This window comes from Piliocolobus tephrosceles, chromosome 16 (genome assembly GCF_002776525.5).
Source record: "Piliocolobus tephrosceles isolate RC106 chromosome 16, ASM277652v3, whole genome shotgun sequence".
Taxonomy (NCBI): Eukaryota; Metazoa; Chordata; class Mammalia; order Primates; family Cercopithecidae; genus Piliocolobus; species Piliocolobus tephrosceles.
The window spans coordinates 63559307-63583655 of record NC_045449.1 but is presented as its reverse complement, the minus strand read 5'-3'; the positions used below and the strand labels follow the sequence as shown (position 1 = coordinate 63583655).

Genomic DNA, 24349 nt, shown 5'->3' with positions numbered 1-24349 from the left:
GAGTGGTTGAAACACCAGAAATTAATTTTCTCACAGTTCTGAGAAAGGCTAGAAGTCCAAGATGAGGGTGCCAGCAGGGCTGGTTTTTTTTCTGGTGAGATCTTCCTTCCTGCTTTGCATATGGCCTCCTTCTCACTGTGTCCTCACATGGTCTTTTCTCTATGCATGGAAAGAGAGAGAGAGAGACAGAGACAGAGAGAGAGAGAGAGAGAGAGAGAGAGATCTGGTGTCTTTTCTTATAAGAACACCCATCATATCAGATTAGTGCCCTGCTCTTAGTCTTCATTTAATCTTAGTTACCTCCTTAAAGGCCATATCTCTAATGCAGTAACAGTGGGGATTAGGGCTTCAACATATACATTTTTAAGAAACACAGTACAGCCCCAAGCAGGACCTAGTCTTACTTCCTAGAGTCTACACACCTTGATTTTCTTCTCTAAATCAAGGACACCCAGCTCATTCCCGTCTTAGGAATATGATTTTGTGATTGCAATTCCTGAAGTAGTCTTTCCCTGAATCAACGTTTGGATCATTTTTATTTATTATATCTCAGCTCAAATGGAATCTCTCTAGTGAGTATCATGCCCTGACAGCCCAAGCCAAAGTTTTCTCTACGTCTCGGTCATTGTTTTCTATCCCATTGCCTTGTTTAATTTTCCTTATATAACTTACTGTGATCTAAATTATCTTTTTCTCTTTATTGGTTCACATTCTTTGTGCCTCTGTCTCCAACACTAAGATATAAGCTTCATGAGGACAAGAACTGTTTCTTTGGTCCACCTCTATATTCTGTGTCCCTTGTCCCATTTCTGGTACATGGTAAAGGACAAAAAAAAAAAAAAGATAAAGTTTGAATGAGTGGGTTTGATGTAGTTAATGCAGGCAGATTGCATGGGACCTATTCAATATATGGGTTTCAACGTGCTTCATGGTCTTATGAAGTCCCAAGAAATGAGCCATGAATAAGAACCTCTGGCTTGTATTTATAGTTTCAAAAAGATTAGTGAAAATAACTTTATAATTTGTTGATTGTAGAAAATACATCTAAGGACTTTAAATTCCTGTTTCCTAGGGTTCAGGGGGAAAAAATGATAGCAATACTAACTATCTTAATTTCCTCTAGTTTCCCAGATCAGAAATGAAGACAAATAGCACAACTTCACAACTACATTCTTTGGATTCTTCCTTTCTAATTTATCATCCAGAAAGTGCAAAGGACAATGGATATTCATCTCCATGTATACAATCTAAACAGTGCATGTGAAAGGAGAAGAGAAGAAAAATATATACATACACCACACTATTTTCAAAAAGGAATCGTATTCCTTACCCACAGTGTCCTCCATTGTGAATTTTATAAGTAATCATCCATGCACCTGAACGTAATTGGCTTTGTTAGTACTTTACTTATATTTCGCTTCCCTTTACCCGCAAGATAGTTGTTAATGGATGAAATTTGTTCTAAGTGAGGTGATAGGGCTTCAATCTTTGAATAAAATCGGGATTCATAGGAAATTTACATTTGCATCTTTCAGAGTTCTCAAATACTCAGGGGCTTGTAAAGAGCACAGAATGTCATTTAGATTGAAGTTAAAAAAAATAGGTGATTTTTCTTATGCTGCATAAGAGATTTAAACTTTTAAGAGATTATCTACATGAGAAGCTTTGGTAAAAATTTCAATGCTTTCTTGAAAACACATGATCAGAAATGCTGAGGAAAGATACAAAAACTTTGCTGGGTGGTCATTTTCAGGTTATTAAACTCTTAAATCATGTATTTTTAAATGATTTATGTTTGTGGAAATTTCAGTAATAAAATAAAATTCAGAAACATCTGCTTCAACAAGCACATTCTCCTGAATTCAGAAAACTGAAATAATTTGTGAGCCAAGTCTATGTTCACATATTTTCTATTTCAAATGTAAATTAAATATAACACTTGGGAGATTATGAAGAATATAATTTAGTCCAGAGGAAGTGGCTGCCTCAATTGAACATTCTTTCTTAGACTACAGCTGCGTCCATGTTCCTCGGTAGGCACCCAGAACAACACAGGTCACTGTGTGATTTCCTAAAATCAGGAGATCTTTTGCATGGCACGCTCCCTCAAAGTGAATAATGGTTGGCTTCCAGAGCTAGATGTTTTTAGGACAATTTTTTTTGTAACACATAAAAATGCAACCCCATCTTCTTACTTACCTTAAGTGTATGTCATGTCAGATTCATGGCTTTGTTTCCACATATTGCTTTCCTAACTACTTCTCCCGTGAGGGGCGAACCCTCTCCTCATGATCAATATACCTATAGCATGGAAGGAAGAAAAACAAAGGTGTTGGAAGAAGAAGATGGAAAACCCATGCTGATGAGACAGTTGTTGGCTAGTTCTTGAAGACAGCTGTACATAAGACTGTATTACCAGCAGATATATTTTAAAATAGTGACATGATCACACGTGAAGCTGGCCCAGCAAAATACTGTTCCTGTACTAAGATCCAAGATCCCCTGAGTGACGTAGAAAAGGCAAGAAATTGTTTCTATCAATAATGAACAGACAGCCAACACGTTAAAATAGGTTTTCAAACGTAACAGATACACAGGGTATGTTGTAAGAGTTATAAAATAGAAAAAAAAATTATGTTTAAGCCAATCTCCAGTTTCTTTTAGTAGACTAATCAAAGAGCTTAGAGAATTGCATATAAATGACAAAAAACTATATATAAGAGAATATGAATATATATACATGCATATATCCTAGATAACTAACATATTAAGCCTTAGAAGTAGTAAAGTATTATTATTTTGCAAGATTTACAATAATGATTCTGATCCAAGGGCTATTTCCTCCCCCCAGGGGCCATTTGACATGTCAGGAGACATTTTTGATTGTCACGATTGAGATGGGGCTTGGAGAAGCTACTGGCATCCAGTCAATAGAGGCCAAGGATGCCACTAAACATTTTGCAATGCACAGGACACTCCCTCACCCACATAAAGAATATTCTCGCTCAAAATGGCAATAAAGTCAAGACTGAAAAAACCTGATTTAGACATATCACTTGGGCAGATATACAAATGAACTTTTAAGAAGTCTTAAGTCTATGGCTGAGTTTATTTAGGGGAAAATATCAGATACCTGTAGCTAAATAAAGAACACTTGTTTCCACCTCAGTTCTCAAAAAACTCAGTCAATACATTCATGTTCCCACTGCCACATCATAAAAGATATGTTTGTTTATTGAATTTCCTAGATGAGGGAGAATAAGAAAATTTCAAGTTATCTCAATCATTTCCAGGGGACCTCAGCAACTAGGGCATTATACCTCTTATCTGAGGAAAAAAAGAAGGCAAATATTTCAGGACTTTTTTTTTTTTTTTTTTTTTTGCGAAAACGGAAATGCTACAAATGCATTCACTTTCAAACTGAGATGCAAGGGCATTTTATAAGTCTTTTGAATGCCTCTCCAAATTTTTCAGGGGTTGCTACATTGAAAGGCTATAAACTTAGTTGCAATAAAATAGACATTATTTTTAATTGTTTCCTCTCAGCCTTATCACATATATGTACAAAAAAAAAAGAGTGGCATGGAAGATCATTATTTACAGTTCTGAACAGCTTTCATACTGTCATCATTCTATAATGTAAGGTGTTTCTGCATTGAAAGAAAATATACTGGGGCAGCAATGTGAGGAAAGAAAAGCTACAAACTACAAGGTGTTCTGGAAACCTTGTACAGATTCTTATGCAAACAATGTACATGTTTTGTAACTTCACTGATTCCAGGTATCATTATCCATGTGGAAGACTAGGCCAGAAGAACTTGTCTCCAACTTTGAAGGTCAGTGTTAACCTCACCACATCCAGGCTCTCTGAACATTGAGGCTGCCTAAAGAATAGTTCCAGGAACGTATCCAATTTGATTTGCTTTTCCAATATTAAAATTTGGATTTTTTTAACTGAACATGCCAATTCCTAAAAAAAACAGCATAAGAAAAGAAAACCAGGGCTTCTTGCACTAAATATCTGGGGATGCCAAACATGCCCACCAATGAGTTGGGCTAAAAATCTCTGAGCTTGAAGCTTTGTAAATAGATAATTATTTTAGCTGGGCTGATTTTTTTTTTTTTTTTTTTGTCTGTGAGTTCCCCTTGTTCCATCTAAACTTTTGGCATTCTAAATATGTATTATGCAGGTTAGTTCACTTGATAATAATGACTGCACTATACTTCTTATTTGACTGATTGGCTCTGTACTTAAAGAAACTGTGTGAATGTTCCATTTTCAGCCACGTATAGTCACAGTTACATTATCAGGGTGAAATTCAACTGTAAATACAATCTTAGAAATTTTACTGTTGTAAAAGATTGGGAATCGCAGGAATGCAGTGATCTGAAACTATTAGCCATGGTATTATGTCTTGTTTGCTTTCATATACAAATTAAAACAAAGCAAACCAAAAACTGCAAGAAGAAAATAATATGATATAAATAAATTTGGTAAACCCAGCAAACAAGTAATTTTCTATTTTTTGGCATTGTCACTTCTCTGCTTACCTTTGTTTAATACTAAAAATGATACTGTGTTCCCAATGAATTTCAGAATAAAGAACAAAGTAAGTGACGTAAAGTACAGATAATACTGTATCTTACAATATGTGAAAATTGTTTTGCAATGACTGGTTTCTTTTCATTCAGACTTCAAACCAGGGCACCAAACAAGACCTTCAAGGTTCAGAACAAAGTCAGTGTTGACTGACTTTGAAAGATACACAAAATTTGAAAGACAATAAAATCAAAAGACAATAGCATTTTTTATTACTGAAATATAAAGAAATATACAACTGAACAACATTCATGTTAGACATGTTTAATCACAAAAAGATGATATTCACAGTTATTTCCATTAATTTATTTCTATGGAATCTTTGCTGTATAATTTGTATCTTGGTTACTGATTTTCATTTGACTGAAAAATAATCAGAATACATTTTTTAAAACCACCCATTGAGGTTCTTTCACATGAGAGGCAATTTAATAATGACTTTCTAGCATAAGCTGCATTCCAAGATGTTTATTTGACCTGTTACCCCACATGGGACCTGTATATTCTCCCTCAAAATATGTCTTTGGTCTCAAGACACAGTCACAGGAGCACCAGGTGAATGTGTGGGAATGGTTCATGCCAAGACACTTTTAGTCCTGGGAATGTGATCCAAATCACACACCATTAGCTGCTTGGGAGTCGCTGTCATCTTTCTGTAAGCATAATAGCAGATTCAATCTGATATTGAAACTCATGAGGCTGATAAAGCCCTTTTCTGCAGCAACATGCTAACTAGAAGAAAACAGATCAGGACTTGGGTGTAGCAACTTGAAAAGAGAAATAAAACTTGTTGGGACATACTTGATTGTTTCAAAGACTTTGAACAGAAGAATTCACCCACATATTGGGTTGTAGCAGGATTAATTAGTAAAGCTGCTATAACAAAGCATACTTAGAAAAAAATGATGGCCGGGCACGGTGGCTCAAGCCTGTAATCCCAGCACTTTGGGAGGCCGAGACGGGTGGATCACGAGGTCAGGAGATCGAGATCATCCTGGCTAACACGGTGAAACCCCATCTCTACTAAAAAATACAAAAGAAAACTAGCCGGGCGAGGTGGCGGGCGCCTGTAGTCCCAGCTACCCGGGAGGCTGAGGCAGGAGAATGGTGTAAACCCGGGAGGCGGAGCTTGCAGTGAGCTGAGATCTGGCCACTGCACTCCAGCCTGGGCCACAAAGCGAGACTTCGTCTCAAAAAAAAAAAAAAAAGAAAGAAAAGAAAAAATGATGTATGGCAATCTCCCTCTCATTTTCCTGTTACATACACATCAAAACAGACAAAAGAGCGCAGGTGCCCCATGGTTCTAAGTGTCTTTGTTCACTTTATGCTAAAAATGTATCAGGAGGGAATGCATCCTTCATTTTCAGTTAGTTATAGTTCGTTTTTATTTTTATTTTTCATAATGGACTTTTATTAATCATCTGCTATATTTTGAATAATTTATCTCACTAAATTCATCACATAAAGAAGGAAGCCATGGATCTGACAGCTTAGGGTGACAGGCTAAGCCTTGTGTTAGAATTGCATGAGTATTTTTCTTTCCACTATTCCATAGCTACTTTCAAACAGGTTAAAATTACCTTTCTAAGGCCTTTGTCTTCTTTGCAGAGGATATTTTTCTGTATCATTGTGGAGCTTGTTTGTGCATGGAGAAAACTGTAACCTTCTGGTGAATTACAATAAGAAATTAAATATAAACCTAACTCATACAAACACCAACAGCAAATGGAAGGCAACTAACCTTGGTGAGCCCTGCTAGATATTTTACTTCCCAACATCCCTTTAATTTCTGTCCTTGTTTCAGAAGTGAAAAAAACAGATGTTTGGGGCGATTCAGAAGTCTGTGGATGTTGAAGGTGTTAATAAATGATACTCAGGTCTGCTTTATTCCCAAGTCTCTTCTTTCTACACCACAAATTCTCCTTTGTAAAACTAAAAGAGGGTAACAATAATTCCCGGATGCCTTGTTCTGGTGGAGGCACTAACTCACATCATAGAGCATCTAGTTACTTGGCGATCTCCTTGGACTTTAGAAGCCTGTTCTCCCCTTGTCCAATCCACAGAATTGCCCACACTATTGAAATCTTACAAATGTTTTTCCGTTTGTGGATTTTGAGAATTTCAACATCGAAATTTTATCTAATTGTTGATAGTACTATAGTATGTGTTTACCAAAAAAATTATTTTAAAAAATGGAATTCATTTGGGTTTCTTCATTATATTTCTATAGATTTTTTTTTCCTGCAGAAACCCAGTAATAGAACCTAGTATTTCTCTGGCAAGTCCTCATCATACATTTGGTACTTGTTCTTTAAAAAGGAACAACCATTAAGGGTAATAAGAATGGGACTAAATGTCTTCTATGAAAAGATTCTGGAGACGATGTCAGTGCTTTCTTAAAACATTTCCTTAACATTCCTTAGAAAATATTATTTTTTAAGACAATAACACACCATATGAAGCAAAATTGTAGTAAAAAGCTTTTATTTTGTTATCTTCTTAAAGTGCAAAAAAGGTAAAGACAATTGTTAAAAACAGAGTCAAGCCTACCGATGCATAAAGCTATGGTTTGAAATTCTGATAAAAACAATTTTCGTCATGCTGGATCAGCTAACTTTAATGTCATAAGTGTCCTTGATCTAAGTCTAAATAAAAATAAAATTCTTCAGAAAAAAAACACCCAGTATTAATAGTTCTTCTGAAACATTTTTAATTTTTTCCATCTGGTTACTTCCAAGAAAAACTATTCAGGATTTCCAAGTAATGAAGAATCAAGCTAGGTAAGTCCTACTCACAGAATTTCAGAAAAACTACCAGAGGGAATAAAAAGTGCTCTTAAATTTCAAAGGCACAAGTTTCTCCCCACCAACTCTAGCACATTTCATGACCTTATAACCAAGGTCATGCAAATAGATGATCCACCGGAACAAATTATCACAATGGCTATGCAATGTCTCTAGCTTTTTATGACAGTGTTGGCCAAAGCAGGCTAGATGGCAGTAAGAAAAACTAGAATTTTTGTATGGCTAATTTTCAATCATACCCAGACTCTGTTACCTTAACAAGCTCAAATATCCACCCAGTAAATTATCCATTTCACATTTATATCCTTCAGATAATTAAAGGCATTATTTTTACAAAGAGAAAAAAAAAAATGTTCCTCTTTGATTCTCTATTAAAAGCTCAAAAGTTGGGAATGAGTAAGAAATAGGAAATGCCTATTCCAATAAGTAATGAAATTCTTTATCTGAAACTGCCTTTGTATCCTCTTCCACCCATGCATGCAATTGACGTCATCATTGTCACAACTTAGCTGGATTATCCAATTTATTGCCCATATATTCTACTTTATAAGTAACTGCAAATGACAATGTTTCTAAATTTGCTATCACTGCATGACAAGAACACCACTTCTTTCAAATTTATATAACTTTTGACTCACATACCTGCAAGCATATCTGTCTGTCTATCTATCTATCTATCTATCTATCAATCAATCAATCATCTACCTACCTACCTCCCTATATATCTATCTGTGTAGAAGTCATTTAAAATTTGTATCAATGTTATGGGAAAATACTATTATTTTCTGTATTAATGAATGAAAAAATCGAGTCACAAAACGTTAAGTAATTAGCTAAAGGTACTACAACTAATAAATGGTGAAGCCTGGAATCAAAATTCTGTGATCTGACTCCAAAAGTCAAAGTCTTTAACCACTTGTAATTTTGACTCTCATTATGATATGTATGTACTCTATTACAGCAATTAACGTATAAAGCAATTTTTAACTTCTGCACAGTGGTGCATCCTTTTATGATGAGGATACATTCTGAGAAATTTATCATTAGGCGATGATGTTATCTAAACATCATAGTGTGTACTCACAAAAAACCCAGATGGCAAAACCTGTATAGCGGGTTGCTGCTCTTAAAACTGTAGGCAATTGTAACCCAGTGGTAAGTATTTGTGTATCTAAACATAGAAAAAGTACAGTAAAAATACACCATTGTAATCTTACAGGGTCACTGTTGTATCTACAGTTTATTGTCGATGAAACAAAATTATGTGATACATAACTGTATATGTTTATTGCCCTAATAGTTCGTAAGCTACTCAAAGAAAGAAACATTTTCATTTCTACATAATGAGCAGCTATCACAGGGGCTAGCACACAGGAAAAAGAGATATTTTAAAATAACTATGTTAATGGTCAACTAAACTAGTCACATTAAAGTCATTTTTGTTTCTCTGATAGCTCTGGATTTTCAAGGTTGAAAAAAATACTATTTGTCAAAGCCAGCCTACCAAATGGTTCTCCCAGTGATCCTTATCTCCTAATATTGTATAGTCCTTCCATATACTGTATCACAGTTTGTGTGACCAACAGAATATGGCAGAATTGATGGTTGGTACTTCTGACATTAAGTTATAAAGGGCTGAAGCTTCCCTTTTGGACCTCTCTCTCAGATTTGTCATCCTGGGAGAAACCAGCTACCAGGTCTTGAGGAACACTCAGGTAGCACTGTGGGGAGACCCATGTGGTGAGGAACTAGAGCCTCTGGATAACACTCAGCAAAAACTGAGGCCTTCCAACAACCCCATGAGTGATACTGAAAACAGATCTCCCAGCCCCAGTCAAGCCTTCAGATGACTGCAGCCTGGTAACAACTTGAATGCAACCTCACAAGAGATGTTGAGCTACAAGTAGCCAGCCAATCCACTCTTGGATTCCTGACCCTCAGAAACCAATAATAATAAGTGTTTGTTGTTTTAAGCTGCTAAGTTTTGTAGTAATTTGTTACAGAGCAATATGTAATTATCATACATTAATATTAACAGTGAGATGGTGGCAAAATACCAATCCACAATGTGGAAGTGGCTTCAGAACTGAGCCACGGGCTTTGAGGAAAGTGTTAGTGACAGTCTGTAGTGCCTTGAACACACCATCAATAGAAGTCTTGTGGTTTTTCCTAAAGCTACAGGTGGGGGCTCACAGGTAAATGAAGTAAATGTCAAAAACGAGAGAAAGAGGGATCTTACTATGTTGTAGTAAAAAAATAGTAATGCTTTTGTCTGAAGTTATGTGGGAAGTAGAAAAAGTACTCAATGAACTGAGTGATCAATAAAGATATATAGATATCAATAAAAACAGATAGACAGATAGATAGATATCATTTCAGCAAGTGAGAGTTATATTAATTATTGTTGTAACATTGTAAAGGAAATCTTTAACCGGAAGACAAAAGGGCCACTTCCATGGTAGATTTTGATACTCTTCAAAATATTTACTGCCTCACCCTAAGATATCCTTTTCTCTTGAGGAAGAGTTTTACATCTTCATCCTGTTGAACTCTGACATGTATATGTGACTTGACTTAGCCAATGAAATATAAGTGTGGTAGTGGCAAACACAAGTTTTAAGAGCTAGAACATGCTTCACTATTTTTATTTTCCCTATGATGAAATAAATAGATAAGATTTACTTCATTAGTCTGGGTCCTGGAATGAAGATTTCTAAAACCAGTCAGCAATGGGGATGTAGTATAAGCAAGAAATACATGTTTGTGGTTATAAGCCACTGTCATTTGCTTCCTAACCTAGTGTCTCCTGACAAGTTCAGTTTCAGACAAGAGGTAGAATTGGAGGATCAGGAGTACTTTGACTCATGGACCATTGGAAGAAGACACTACAGAGAGATAATATTGCAGAGACAGGGGCATCAAGGTCTGTGAGATCATGAGAGGATTGTGGATGTCTCAAATGTAATGCAGAAATTAGAGCTGAAGCTCTAACCCAGCTGCCATAAATTATAAATCAGTGCTTATAGTTGTATGATGATACTCAGATCTTATTGTTTTCTAGCAAAACTTGGTTGATATATCACTTGATATGGTTTGTCTGTGCCCCACCCAAAATCTCATCTTGAATTGTTGTCCCTATAATCCCCACATGTCAAAGAAGAGACCAGGTGGAGGTACTTGAATCATGGGGTTAGTTTCCCCCATGCTTTTCTCTTGATGGTGAGTGCGTTCTCACAAGATCTGATGGTTTTATAAGGGGCTTGTCCCCCTTAGCTCAGCACTTCTCCTTCTTTCCGCTTTGTAAAGAAGGTGCTTTGCTTCCGCTTTACCTTCTGCCATGATTGTAACTTTCCTGAGGCTTTCTAGCCATGCTGTGAGTCAATTAAACCTCTTTTCCTATGTAAATTACCCAGTCTCAGGCAGTTCTTTATAGCAGTATGAAAACAAACTAATATGCCACTGAACTCTAATTCCTAAAAATCTGAAATGTCAATAACCTGCTACCTCCCAACTCTATGTTCATTTTAAAATAGTTGATCACAAGGTTCCAGATAAAATTCACCATCTTTTAAGTAATAAAGAATTAATGAAAGAAAAATCTCAAATATTATATTTAATAGGTTTTAATTTGGGGGGTTATTTTTTAGTCATTTATCCATGTATAAGTTAGTTTGACCGGGTCACCTATTCCACCTTAAGAAAATTTGCCCACCTATTATGATAAGGAGTCACTGAATTATGAGGAATAGAATAATATGCCCCAATTCTACATTACAGAGTTAACAATGACAGTATTTTAGAAGATGAAGGTTAAGTCCATGAAAGCACAAGGAAGGAGATCACTGGAATAGTTTAAGGGAGATGTGTTGCATTCATAACCCAAGAAAACAGAGAAGTAGGAAGAGGCATTAAAGAGAAAAGAAGTGGGAGAATGTAGTCATTGGGTGGAAATGTTTATGACAACATTGTAGGAACATGAAATACAGTATGTATCACTTGTGTGAGATTAAATTTTTATTCAGGAATGGTCACTCCATTCTTTCTCATCTTTCTGAGAGGAATAGGCATTAGCAACACTTGGGCATGTAACATAAAATAAGGGGGTGGGAATGACCTATGTTCCAAGCCTAGGCCTTAAGTGGCATAATTTTTTTTTCTCTCATCATCTTTGGGACTTCTCATCCCGCATCATGAGAACATTCCCCATCCAACCGAGTAGTCTCAAAAGATGAGAACACTTGGAGCAAAACTGATCTGAACACGTGGCTAGAACCCAAGACCAGCTGATCTCAGCCAAGATCAGCCAAATGTACCCTTCCCACCCAGCTGCCATAAGTCAGAAATCAATGCTTATAGTTGTGTGACACTCAGATCTTAATGTTTTCTAGCAACACTTGATTGATACACCACTGAAATTTTTAAAAATCAGAAATATCAATGACCTACTACCCCCAACTCTATGTTCATTTTAAAATAGTTGACCACAAGGTTCCAGACAAAATTCACCATCTTTTAAGTAATAAAGAGTTAATGGAAGAAAATCCTCAAATATTGCATTTAAAGTGTTTTTATTGTGGGGTTTACTTTTAGTTGTTTATCCACATGTAACTATGAAGAAAGACATATAGTTGCACTTGTTCAAATTTCACCTCAAATCTGAGAATATGGATTTTAAAAATTATTTTAAGTTATCATGAGAAGCAACAGCATAAAGCCATATGAGTGGTACATATGTAAATGACAGTTTTACTTAGTCTTTAAGAAACAAGCTTAGGTGAATCAGTTATATGTTTCTGGGATATGGTCTTGTCCAAAACCCATTAGAAGAAGCACTTTTAAATTTTCAACCTTTACATCATTTTTAAAAGTTCTTTTTGGCTCTCTTATTGGTTTGAAATAAGGCACATAATGTTTTCATCTTTATTAGTCCAAATAAGAGCAAATAAAAGAGTGATAATATATAGGGAGAGAGTTTATTTGCAAACTTTTAAAAGTAGTTTACTTTAATACCCAATTCATTTGCAGATTATAGTCTAGATAATAAGAGCACATCAAAAACTGTAATAAAAATTATCAAACGGTTTGCAAGATATATTCTCTTGTTTGAATGAAGCCTACTTCAGGGGGTCGTGATTTTTCCCTTTTTATCTAAATGCTCATAACCCGGATAATAGCCCTGGTTTGTTTCTGAAATATTTTATTTGGGTTTTGTAATTTGACAGAAATGGACTACAAAGAAAGCAAAGTGAACTGCTATAATGTATGTCTAAAATCTATGCCAATGATACCCAGGTGATGCAAAGGTTACTAGAGAATGCCAACTGATTGGAATGAGCACTGAATTGATTGGTTAACACAATATCTTGGGAAAACAATTTTGTCTGTGATATATGAGGAAGCCTCAATTTGGTACAACCTCCTGTTTAGATGTCCTAAATGTTTGTGGGTTGGTGTCACCAATATATTGCCCCCCTACTGTTCAGCTTTTTTAGTTTGTTTTTAATTACGGAAGTAATATAACGGCATTATGGGAAGATTACAAATAATGTAAAAGAGATTTTAAATCATTTCAACATCACTCCTATTTTCACTTTTGTGTGTCCTTTTCAGTCTTTTAATAGAGTTTTTAAATTCATTACTAAGTGCCAGGCAATGCTTTAGTGCATGTAAGTCTCATGAAAACGATAGAAAGTATTATCTTCTTTTTAGAGAGATGAGTTGGAGACTTGAAATAATGTCCTTAAGGTTACTGAGCTACCAAGTTCCAGGGCTGTGATAGATGACTAGTTGTTTGATTTCCTGACCCAGACCTCTTAAATATGTACCTTACGTAGTTATAAACATAGTGTAAATACAATTTTATGTCCTATTTTTCCAACTCAATGTTGTATTATATTTTCATGCACAAAAACATAGTTTGTTAGTTTAGCAGGTTGGTTTTCTTTAATTTAGATATGCCCTAACTTTCTCAACTATTCTCCTATTACAAGATATTGGATGACTTTCAAATTCCCATTTTCAAATTTTATAGTTTTCAAATTAACACTATAATTACTACCTTAATGCACGAAGCTTTTACATAATTTAGTCACTTCTGTTTTCTTCCCCTAGAGGCTAAAAGGTTTGGAAATTCTGAAGATTTTTTTAAATGTGTAACATCTAAATGGGACTTTTCCATTGTCTCAGTTTGGGCTATGATTTCAAAGCTCAAAAGTGTCTGTGATAATTACTGTACCTTTTGAAGAAAGATGCCTGATCTTTTAAGTGTGAGCTGCAAAAGGGTTTTCCCAAAACAGATTCAGCTGTTCTTAGTCCTTCACCTACCTTCCCTTATACAACAAAAAGTAAGCATTCATTAGCGGAGTTGATCAATTATTATTTTGGAACAGTTGTCAGCATTGTTCAGTATTTCTCTTTCCTTCCTCCATACTTTCTTAACTAACCTCAGGCCAAGAAAGGGAATTTAGATCTTGATATGTGAGGGATGTGGAAAACAAAGAGGCCAGCTCTTGACTGCAAAATTTAAAGACAGGAGATTGGCGGGAAACAGTCCTGATGGTTGAACACAGAGGAAAAGTGGAGCCAGTGTGAACCCTACAGAGGGTAGTGAGGCATGAATTACCTGGAAAGGATCCCAGCATGTGACTTACGTGCAAGGGCTAAAAGACAACAGCACTAAGAGGCTACAGAAAGATCACTCAAGAAGCAGGGGTTCAGGTGGATGTCATTCATAGCCAGCTAGTTGGAACACTGCCCAAGTTAGTGAATAATATAGCAGATTGTTTTCCCTGGCTTTTTCGAAGAAAAATATCCTCAGTAGGAAAACAGCATTTAGGTATCTGCCTGGCTCCAGATTACAACTGTGTTGATTGATAAATAACTTTTCAACCCTGGTTTCTCATACCTACCCAACATCACCAACAGGGGGTCAAGAAATAACATCTTGAGTAAGGGAAGATGAAAGAATAAAGTGGAAAAATAATGAAATATCTACTTTCCTTACTGTAATTTTCCAAGTACCACATCAGGGGTCCAGGGGAGAAGCTTAAAAGAGGATGAGACAATAAAAGATTTTGTGGTTTTGTTTTGTTTCTTAAGTTTGACTAGGCTTTTGTACATCAGCTCTACTGGTAACCTAAAGATTGATTTATCAGAAGTTTTTGTCCAGGGGCAACGATGGAAAATTCAACACAGAATTTAACAGGCTGTTGCAGAAGAAAAATACAATCATTTCACAATTTCACCCACTAAATTCAGGTTATTCAATCAACAAATACACACATTTTCAAGTTGCATTCTAAAACAGTTTTACAAATTTATAATATCATCAGCAATGAAGGAGAATCAGTCCGATGATATTCTTGCTAGTTTAAACATTCTATTTCTGTATTTACCATAATTTAACATATGAAATAGGATCTTAATTTATGATACTTCCTTATTATTACCATAATTAAACAGTTTCCATTGGCATATCTGCTATTTTTATTTGCTCATTTATATATTTACTATAACATCAACCAATAAATTATTGTTAATTATGCTAACTATTTTCTTATAAATTTGCATGAGGCATTAAGAGATGAACTCAATCCCCTATTTAATGTAAACATCACTGTACTATGTGGCTTGCCTTTCAACAGAAAATAATTTTTTTACATTAGAAATTTTTTAATGTATTGAAATTTCAACTGCCAATTTTTTCTTTAATTTCAAACTCTTAGGAAGGAAATGTCTATTTGTTTCTTTATTCTTTTGTCATGAGATTTCTAATGTTTAAATGTTTGATTTATTTTCCATCTAAAGTTTATTTGTATAAAGCTCAGAATCCGATCAGCATGAGTTGAGTATAACAAATTGTCTGGAAAAAACCTGTTGTTTGCAGGATATTACAAGTTTCATCAATATTCATATTCTATTAATATTTTAAAGCCCAATTATTCTCTCTCTCTAGCAAAGGCTGAAGTGACTTTTAACAATAGATTTTCTTTCCAAAAAAGAAAAAAAAAATCCAAACAATTTCTCCCTCTGTAAGTATAGAACTGCCTAAGCTCAGTCTCTCTTTTTCTGCCACATTCACCCTCTTCCTTCCACCCTCACCACCATTAGAATTTACACACCATCCATTGTCAGGGATGCAAACTCCTCTACAGCTTGTTAATGTCCAAGAAAGGCCATCACCTCTGAATCATTTTTTCCCCCCACACATAAATCCTTGGGCCAACAAAGAAAAGTGGTGTTTTTCCATTTCCATAATTCCTGTTATTTTAAGTCTATCCCTTAACCAAAGTGGCTTTTTGGTTTTTTTTTCCTTGATAACTCACAGGTTCAAATGTAAAAATTTATTATTACAAGGAACAATTATGAGGTTCAAAGCATACTGTGTGCATTCCATGCTCCTAGCTTCTGGTACTGATATACGGAATAAAATATTTGTGGTTGTCTACTCGCATGAAGTGGATGGGATCCAACCGCTGGTGGTGAGAGGCTTAATGAATGTCTGCCTTCGTCAGACCCAACAGGGATCTAGCATCATGGGAGGTTGCCCAAGTGCCATATTGCAGGCATCTCAAAAACAAACTTTTGACCATTTAACTTATTCTTTCCAGTTACTCTTCAACGTCAACAATAACAACCACCAAAGAGGAAAAAATGGCTTTGCTTCTTTTCTTACTTTAAATACTGTTTCGGATTTTAAGATTTCAAGATCTCTTCCCCAAAACATTGAACTAGACAAACCACTGACCTTTTTGAACACCTTTGGGTTTTGCTTCTTCAGGGCAGCATGTTCAGTACTTTTTTGTTATTTTTTATTTTTATTTTTTGAGACGAAGTCTTGCTCTTGTCCCCCAGGCTAGAGTGCTATGGCACAATCTTGGCTCACTGCAACCTCCGTCTCCTGGGTTCAAGCGATTCTCCTGCCTCAGCCTCCTGAGTAGCTGGGATTACAAGCGCCTGCCACCATGCCTGACTAATTTTTGTATTTTTTAGTAGAGACGGGGTTTCGCCATGTTGGCCAGGCTGGTCTCGAACTCCTGACCTCAGGTGATCTGCCCGCCTTGGCTTCCCAAAGTCCCGGGATTACAGACGTGAGCCACTGCACCTGGCCATGTTCAGCATTTTGACAACTCCCTGCTCATAAAGTCTTCCTTATTTGATGAGATACTTCATTTACATGGTTAAACCAAACAAAACCAAAAACAGAACATGACATTCTTAATAGTTGCTATTTTCTTGCTGTCTCTGTTTACATTTTTTTTTTAAAATAAGACTAGGACATAGTAATTCCCTCTTCTGTGCTCCTATATAATGTTTGTAACTGCGTAATAGAACAAAAAATATATTTTACTTACTTGTGTGTATGTTTGCCTCTTCTGGAATACTGAGAGCTTTTTGAGGTTACAGATATATCCAGTGCTTTTTATTTGCATAGCACATAACATAAAGTCCAATACAGTATAGGTAGTCAATAATGCACTTAAGTAAAAGAATTACCTTTGATTTGTGTATGATACTTGGAATGCCTCAAGATTTTTAAATCATCTGCACATTGATATCATACTATCAACAGATCTTTTGCTGTTAAATGTTCAATTAACTATCAATAATAGCTCTTAATACTCTAAGCAATACTGTCTGACAATATGGCCAAATTTGGCATACCCACATACTTAGTTATGTGCTTTTTGGTGTGATAGAGACTGCACATATGCACTAAAATCCATTGGCATTTCCCACTAGGCACACACACACACGCACACACACACACACAAATACATTTTCTATCACACTTTGCAATTAAATATGGCCATATGACTTAATTGTGACCAACAGAATGTGGGCAGAAAAGATGTTAATCAATTTTAGGCCCATTTTATCACAATATCCCACAAGTGATCCTTGTTGCTTTTTTCCATTTGTCCCTCAAAAGGGAAGGATCTGAGAACCTATAATGCAGCCTTAGGATAAAGGTCAGATTAAGGAAATGAATATTCACAAATGTTATTTCAGATAGCCTCATGGAGGCTGACAGATGAGGCTGGAACAATGAAAGTCCAGGTCATGTTGTTTCATGGCAAAACATATGGTAAAACCATTTCATACATTAAATAGAAAGGCACAACACACATCATGAGCCTATAAGCCTGTAGTTTTTGGACGTGGGGACAAGAGATTGATATGAGGGTAACAGTGCCTATTTGCTACTATTGGCCTTTCTTAGCAATATATTACAAGAAAAAGATAAGCACAGACAAAAACAGACTTATTTTGAAGCAGAAATTGAAGTGGATATGTATCCAGAGATCAATAACTTTTAGAGTTAATAAACCTGAGAGCTTCTGCATCCTAATTAAGATAAATTGGAAAAGGCTCTGAATGACAACAATCAAATAACATTATTGGTAAAAAAAAAAAAAAAAACAGACAATTTAATATAAAGATTAGATTAAGGAAACAGCATGCAAAAATATTATTTCAGATAGCTTCAGGGAGGTTGGGAGTGGCTTAGAAGGTTATAGGTGACGAAGCAAAAAATAAATCAGTCATGAGAATTATCACAACGAGAAAACTTCAAATGTAGTTATTGGTACGTGGAATTGACTAGAAACAAGACAATTTAAATGTCTATTAGTTTGGGGAAAATTGTTTCCCTAAGGATTCTATGAGCATGGACTAAAAATATTGACTTATTAAGCTTTAAGATTAGTACTGGGTGCCCCAACTTTTATCAGCACCAGACATAATCCCCACCTCCCACTTCCTGAAGGTCATGGGGAAGACAGACAAAGAAGAATCTCTCAGAGGCTGGAATCAGCAACCATGGAGAACAGTGAAGAAAGGAGATTCTAGGGAGCATAATTTAGGAATAAATACAATAATTTTTTTCCCAGCCAAATAATAGGACCCTTAATATCTGTCTAGCAGGATTTCAAAATTGCTATGGTTCAGTAACAGCTGCATGCCTCTCATTTTTTCCTTTGCCAAACAGGTGCCTAAAATGTTTTCCTGTATCTATGTATTGTCCCTGCATGGTATGTGTATGCATGTGTGTGTTTGTGCATGTGTGTGTGTAAATGTATATCATTTATAGGTTCAAATAAGCCACTTCAATTCTGGTCTAGAGAGATGGGCATCACCCAAGGATCCTGGACTTTGAGTTTTATGCAAGGACTTGTTGAGACCTTTCGTTTTCCACCTTCAGAAAGGACACCTGTGTTCCATGTGTGGCAGGAAAAATGGAATAGATGTTTGGTGAACAAATGGACAGAATTGGCACAGACTGACTAGATCTTCATCAAATGTATTTTCTTCATGTTCTAAGCACATAGATAGACTATATTTCCAAATGTCCACTGTACTTAGGTATAGTCACATAACTAAGTATTGTCAATGAAATATAGGTAGTAATAATTTTCACTGTCTCCAAATCTGGTGCATAAAACCACACACACAAAAACCTCTCTCTCTTTCTTCATGTATGAACTGAACAGGGAAGGCTATCAAGCTCAGTAGGAAGGCAGATACAGAAGAGGAAAGGAACCCGAGTCCCTGAATAGTAACTTAGAGGATTGCTTTACCAGAAACTCCAGATGTGAATAAGAGATAAACTTATTATTTAGTTAAGCCATTGCTATTTGTAGCTTTTCTCTTACACTCTGTGTTAAGCAGAACGACAACACACCCTCAAAGATGTCCACTTCCTCATCTTTGGAACTTGTGAATATATTAAGTTATATGGCTGAATGGGGGAAATTAAGGTTGTACTGGAATATAGGTTGCTTGACAGCTGATCTTAGAAGAGACAGGTTATCCTGGGTTATCCAGATAGGCTTAATGTAATTACATGGTCCTTAAAGATGGAAGAAGGAGCAGCAGAGGAGATCAGAGGGATGCCATATCAGGACTCAACTCACTGTTGCTGGCTCTGAAGATGGAAGACAGGGGATAAATGCCAAGGAATGCAGGTAGCCTCTAGGAACTGGAAAAGACAAGGAAATGGATTCTCCCTTAGAGTCTCCAGCGGGAAGGTAGCCCAGTCAACACCTTGATTTTGGTCCAGTGAAAAACACTTCACAGACATCTAACCTAAGATCTAGAAGATAATAAATTTGTATTATTTAAGCCTCTAAGTTTGTGGCAATTTGCTACAGCAGCAATAGAAAACTAATACACAGCCATTAACATTACATGTATTAAGTTTAAATTACATGGCATTGTATAAATCCCTCATGCATCTCCTCCTTTCAGCCTATCAAAACATATTCTCAGATTGTTAGTTCATATTCAGTATAAATTCTATATAACATAAAATTAATACCTTCCAAAGAGATTTGAACTTTAGGGGGAAATCAAGTATTATAGTTAACACATAAATCTCTACCAGATGGAAATTCAATCTGGCCTAGAGACTGGGAGAATTATTTTTGCATCTGAATGTTAACATATAGTTCTCTTAGTTTACCTTCCAATGTTCCAGAACCATGCTTTCTCTGATTTTAGATTACCATTTGTTAAGGAGTAAGGAAGATGGCTGGGTGCGGTGGCTGACACTTGTAATCCCAGCACTTTGGGAGGCTGAGGCAGGCAGATCACCTGAGGTTGGAAGTTCAAGACCAGCCTGACCAACACGTAGAAACCCTGTCTCTACTAAAAAAAAAAAAAAAAAAAAAAATAAGGGGGTGTAGTGGCACATGCCTGTAATCCCAGCTACTTGGGAGGCTGAGGCAGGAGAATCACTTGAACCCGGGAGGCAGAGGTTGCAGTGAGCCGAGATGTGCCATTGCATCTCCAGCCTGGGTGACAAGAGTGAGACTCCGTCAAAACAAAAACAAAAACAAAAACAAAAAAACAGAGTAAGGAAGCTACTAAAACTGGAGAACTGAGCTCTAGGATATCTAAGCAACAACAGAGATGGGTTGTCTGAAAACAGAAAAATTACTTAACCACTCTAGCTTGTTTTCCTTTCTCCAAGATGAAAGCCATTAGAGTTACACTAACTGGTCTGGTAGATCTCTCTTGGTTCTAAGCTGCTATAAAGCAGATGAGTCTATATTTCTCTAGTGGCTCCCATGCAAATTAGTTTATTAGCAAATATAAATTTTCACGTTTGACTTTTTCCCACTCTAATTGTTCTTATAACTGATATGCAACTAAGAAGAAATGTGACAATACTGGGTAGTGACAGAATGACCGTGCAGGTATTCACATTCCTTCTTCATTTAATTGTCAACTGGTTAGGAGAAGTGGGATAACTTCCTCTTCTGATGGAGGGAAAAGCTGACCAAGGTATTGTAAATAAAGTTTCATCAGCAGACATCAGACTTGGTTCATACACGTGGTAGTAACAATCAAGCAAAGATGGAGGAAAGATAATAGACAGCATCTGGGAAATGGTACTGAGAAAGAAGTGGGACACAAAATCTCCATTAGCAGAGAGACAACAGCAGTCTTTGTGTGGTTTACTGTTATAAAATTCTAAATAGGAATTCTGTTTCACAGCTGTTACAAGAGAATTGAAATACAACTGTGTCCAATAATTGAAAAGCAGCTGTTCATTCGCCATGTCTAAAAACAATTATATAGGAGAAATTGGCTTGGCAGTACAACACACACACACACACAAAAAGTGTAATTATTTTTAATTGCCAAAGTGGGGAAGCAATCCGACAGTGGAATACGAAATTGTATGACACCATGAAATCTACTTTTCTGACAGTTGAAAAATGGTTAACATTTTCTCTGCCTGATATGCTCTCTGAAGGCAGGAAGGAGTCCCAGTTCATCTCTTATAGGCCCTTAGAGAGAGCACTGTGATGCCAGTTTCATTTATTTATTTTTCCTCCATATATGTACACATAGTGTGCACATAACTGATATGTTTTCTTAAGACTTCCCTTTACAGTAGCTATTTCCCACTCTGCTGCAGACTAACAAAAACAGAAAACTAAAGGGAAATCAGTGTGAGTCCTGAAAGTTGTGCCCTGCAGTGGGGATTCTGCATGAAACACAAAGACAGGACACAAAATATGCAACTCTTCAAGTCACATTTACAAAAGGCTTCTCTTTTACCGTAATTCACTCACCAAAAATACAATTGCATAGTCCTTTAGCATTCTGTAGTATTTCTCAGCACCAGCAAAGAGGTAGTAAGGACTTTTTCACCAAGAGCCAAGAGTAAAGAGAGTTTGTAGCCTTCTATGAGGATCTGGTCACTCTGAACCGTCAGTAATTGTGGGAAGTTTATTGTCAATGCTCGGGAAGCAACCCTTTCGACTAAGTGATGACCTGCTTTTTTGCTTGCTTTCTATTAAAAAACTGTATTTGATTCTGTGCAAATTCATAAACCAAACACAAAATTCAGGGGTTAAACAGTTCAGTAAACAGATGAGACAGACATGCTAATACACTGGAAACATGCTATTTAAATTCAGACTAGTTAAACAGGATGCCCTTTTGTCACTGACCAAATTGTTAAATTGGTGCCTTGGCAAGAGCCTTTTGTACTCGTCTGAAGATTCCCGGGATCCAAACCTCTGTGGTATTAAAACAAACAGAGTAAATATTTTCCTTGAAGTTTACATCCAAGATCTAAATATTTCCAAGCATGTCAAACTCACTTTTCTCCACCGCTCCCTGCAGGGTCCATGTAGACTTCGGCTGCCAAAGAACCCAGTTGAACTTGCCTTGGGAGGGGCCTCATCCCTGAAGACAGGCAAAGCTCAGAGCCAGAAGCAGAGTGTCTTGCAGCTGTGCTGCTCTGCTTGGCAGAAGGAACTCACGCAGCAGCAGGTGTGCTATCTGCTGACTTCAACACACAGAGAGAGGGGAAGGCTCTGTCCTTGCTGCTTGCTCCCTGAGCTTGAATATCTGCCATTCCCTTTTACCTATTTGCAAAGAAGTGCCAAGAACCTACCCTGGGAAACCTGCATTTCTCTTCATTAGCTTTAAGTGTGCAAGTCAGCTTTCTAGCTACATAACTTTTAGCTCTACGTAAGCTAGTTACATCTGCAAAATAAAGTGATTCCTCTGCAGAATCTAGCAGAGAATATTAACAAACTGTGTTTCTCCTCTGTCTCTGTCTCCCTTGTTTCATATTGTTTTCCATCCAACATGCAGCTGAAGTTCTCTTGGAAAGAGAATACATAGAATCACAAATGAGTACCATGTCAGTATTTTTTTGGACCCTGTATCTTGGGGACTTACTCTGAAAGTGTCCCGGCATAATTGCAAAGACAATGCTCTGCATTTTTGTTTTTTCTTCTTTTGTAGTTACTGACAGTAACTTTTCAAACTGCCATCTCAAATTCAGTGTAATTGAACTCAACCAGAATTACTGAATATAACTGTGGGTGTCAATACCTTTGCCTTTAAACTCAGTGAGGTACTTCAAAGTACCTCTTCCCATCTCTAAGAAACGCACTTACATTTACCTGGAGTTACCTAATGTGAATGAGCCCGGTGCTGCACTGGCCAGACCTTCCTTCACTGAAGAACTTGTTGCTCTTCAGCTGTTGGCAGATGGCCATAAGCTGGCTGCCCTTCCAAGGACTGCCTCTGTTACAGAGAGCCGCCTTGCCCGAGGACACACCCCTTTACAGGCAGCCCACATCCAAAAACCCATCAAGGAGGGAGTGTAAGGGCCTGTTCATTGCAACTCATCTTGAGAAAATGCTGACGGGTCATTCGAGCTCTAGAAATCTCTATGAGATTCACAGAAGCTGTGATGGGTCTCCATGGAAGCGCAACTTCTTTCTCTGCCCTGTCTGCTTCCTTCCCCTACCTCGAGAGGTGTTGATTCCAAGAATGCACCTTAATTAACATAATGAGCTCTTAATTTCATCTCAGAATCTGCTTCCCAGGAACACTAATCTTTGCCACATAGGCTCATACGAAGCCCATTTTGTGGGGATTCATGTCTGCATTTGATGCAGGCATCCAATCAGTCAAGTATTTGCTTAAATGGGTACAATGTATACATTTATATCCATAGTAAAATGCGAAAAGAATATCTACTCCCATCTTGGTAGAATATATAGTCAAGTTAGAGAGATAGCATAAATATATGAAAAGGCAACTCATTATATAATAAATGATAAGTATCAAAAGGTTACATGGCATTAGGACTTATCAGAAGGGAAGACTGGTTTTAGGACAAAGTAGTTGCTGGTTCTTTGAGGAGCAGTAAGTTTATTGTAACCCATTATTATCTGCAGACTGTTCTTCTATGAAAGTCAACTCCTCAGGACATACAAGAGTCTTCACCCTAGAAATGAGATTGATTCTGAGTAGCCTTCCTGCTGCTCTGTACCTCATGATGAAACTGCCAGACAACTCACAATGGCAGTAGGTCAAAAACATACTTCCATAAATACTTTTTCCATGAGATCTGCTATAGCTGGCCCTCTTCTTCCTGGGTCGCTTAGGTTCCCAGGGACTCTCCACTTTCCCCATTCAAACTCCAAAGCTTTGACACATAGTGAAGTTGCCTTGCCCTTCTTCTGGCTGAGCTGGTTTGCAGGGTTGGCCCTGCCAATGCAAATCCCCAAAGCTAGGTCTTGCTCTCACCTGTCTTGACCTTGCCTTTCTTGGTATCTTCATTGTTTCCATTTCTACTTCTAAGTTCTCATCTCCATTTTGCCCCCCCCCTAGATTCTATCAACCCCCTGTGATCTCCCATTTCCAATGTAGAACTAACAGAATTTGCTCTGCTTTTTTACAAAATCACAGTCCAACATGGAGGTCTTGGGCAAATCATTTAATCTCATTCATCTTCAGTAGTCTTATTTACAAAATGAGGATACTAATTCCTACCTCCTGTAGATAAGAATGATAATGATTAATGAACTGACTTGAAAGCAGGAGTCTTCTGGGAAGAAGTAAAAACAAAACATAAACATAAAATCCTTGCAAAAGCCATTACCTAGATTTACTGTATACCAAGCAC

The 24349-nt window shown here is 36.8% G+C and overlaps 1 long non-coding RNA gene across 1 annotated transcript; it reads right to left on the bottom strand.

Annotated features, from left to right (window-relative positions):
* On the bottom strand, positions 1 to 22153 carry LOC111542565. Its single transcript, XR_002731589.1, has 5 exons — positions 22023 to 22153; positions 19320 to 19491; positions 2200 to 2301; positions 1106 to 1247; positions 1 to 159 (listed from the first exon to the last, which is right to left on the bottom strand). It is a non-coding gene; the product is annotated as an uncharacterized LOC111542565 (long non-coding RNA).
* Between the last annotated feature and the right edge of the window lie 2196 nt (positions 22154 to 24349).